At 40.8% G+C, this 2,352-nt stretch overlaps 1 pseudogene; it reads left to right on the forward strand.

Moving 5' to 3' along the window:
• Positions 1-276: 276 nt before the first annotated feature.
• LOC116551326 lies at positions 277-1,837 on the forward strand (annotated as a pseudogene).
• Positions 1,838-2,352: the final 515 nt, after the last annotated feature.

Below are 2,352 nucleotides of genomic sequence, written 5' to 3' on the forward strand. Positions count from 1 at the left end.
CACTACAAAATGAATAAGAAAATGCCAAAAAAGATCATATCACCCAGAGACGACCACAGGAAATTTTTGGTGAGCACACTTCCAGACAGCTTACAGTCTACACCTACGCATACCTACATACAGCTTTAAATAAAAGGCATTATTTTATACATGCTATCCTGCAACCTCTTTTTCTATTTTCTGATAGTTTATACATCATTTTTTCATGTCATCATGGATTAGCACGCCATATACAGAGCTATTATAATAAAAAAGGGATACTTTGTGTAAGTGTTTCCCAACCATTTAAAGGTACCCTGCTAATAGATCTAAGGCTTATTTCCAGCCATTCTTTATTTAAAACATTCTTTATTTATTTATTTCAACTATGTTGGTCAGGCTGGGGCTCGACCACAGGTGATGTGCCTGCCTAAGCCTCCCAAAGTGCTGGGATTACAGGCTGGCGCAAGTCTTCAGGGGCCATCCAGGACTACAGAGATGTTTCACCCTGCCTTAGCTGCAGCCTCTTCCCCCATGCTGGAAGGTGTGGAGCTGTACTTCAGCGTGGACCATGGCTACCTGGAGGGCCTGGTTTGAGGATGTAAGGCCAGCCTCCTGACCCAGCAGGACTATATTAACCTACCCCAGTGTGAGAACCTAGAAGATCTGAAAATTCATCTCCAGATTACTGATTATGGTAACTCTTTGGCTAATCAAACAAATCCTCTTACTGTTTACAAAATTGACACCAAGATGAGGAAAAGACTATGTGGAGAATTGGAGTATTTCCAGAATCATTCCCTGGAGCCCCTCAGCACATTTCTCACCTATATGATGTGCAGTTACATGATAGACAATGTGATTCTGCTGATGAACGGTGCATTGCAGACAAAATCTGTGAAAGAAACTCCAGGGAAGTGCCACCCCTTGGGCCGTTTCACATAAATGGAAGCTGTCAACATTGCAGAGACACCTTCAGATCTCTTTAATGCCATTCTGGTCGAAACACCATTAGCTCCATTCTTTTAAGACTGCATGTCTGAAAATGCTCTAGATGAACTGAATATTGAATTGCTGCACAATAAACTATACAAGTCTTACCTTGAGACATTCTATAAATTCTGTAAGAATCATGGTGATGCCACAGCAGAAGTTATGTGTCCCATTCTTGAGTTTGAGGCCAACAGACATGCTTTTATCAACACTCTTACTCCTTTGGCACTGAATTGAGCAAAGAAGACTGGGAGACCCTCTATCTTCGGCAAGCTCTATCTTGAGGGGTTGAGGCTGTTGGCCCAAGCAGAAGACTTTGATCAGATGAAGAACATAGTGGATCATTACGGAGTATACAAGGCTTTATTTGAAGCTGTAGGTGGCAGTGGGGGAAAGACATTGGAAGACATGTTTTATGAGCATGAGGTACAAATGAATGTGCTGGCATTCAACAGACAGTTCCACTACAGTGTGTTTTATGCATATGTAAAGCTGAAGGAACAGGAAATGAGAAATATTGTGTGGATAGCAGAATGTATTTCACAGAGGCATCGAATGAAAATCAACAGTTACATTCCAATTTTATAACCCAAGTGAAGTTCTCAAATGCAGAAAATTATACATGTTAAAAGGAAGTCATTGAAGAAAAGAAAATAAATTATGTTATATTATCTAGGCTACACAAAAGTAAGCCACCCTGCATCTTCATGAGTTGCAAATCCATGGAAACACAGTAAACCAGCCCTGAAAGAAAGCATTTCCTTGTTTTCAGGGGCATTGGATCTTGTTTCCACATGTCTGTCTCATTCTTCACTGGGCCTTACAGGTTAATTTTAATTAACCCTATGGTACTTTTCTTGTTTGATCATGTTAAAAATTTGATCTAATAAAAGTATTTTATTCTTGCTTTTCCTTGCTTCTCTACAGGCCCAAATACTGAATGTCTTCTTTTTTAATTTTTTTTCTAGAGACGGTCTCACTCTGTCACCTAGGCTACAGTGCAGTGGTGTGATCACAGCTCACTGCAGCCTCGACCTCCCAGGCTCAAGTGATCCTCCCACCTCTCAGCCTCCCAAGTAGCTGGGACTACAAGTGCACATCACCACACAAGGCTAATTTTTGTATTTTTTGTAGAGACAGGGTTTCATCATCTTGCCCAGGCTGGTGCTGAATTCCTAGGCTCAAGGGATCCACCCACCTTGGTCTCTCAAAGTGTCGAGATTACATGTGTGCACTGTGCCTGGCTTCATTTATATTTTAACTTTCTGTTCCTTGCCTAGATCCACAAAAATCCAAAGCTGTATGTAGCCAACATGAATCACATTTAATGGAAAATATGTGTTTTCTTTTGTTTTTCTAATATACTTTGATCCAACCAGC

The sequence above is a fragment of the Sapajus apella genome, unplaced genomic scaffold, assembly GCF_009761245.1.
Source record: "Sapajus apella isolate SASKATOON/1434 unplaced genomic scaffold, GSC_monkey_1.0 scaffold9, whole genome shotgun sequence".
NCBI classification, from domain to species: Eukaryota; Metazoa; Chordata; class Mammalia; order Primates; family Cebidae; genus Sapajus; species Sapajus apella.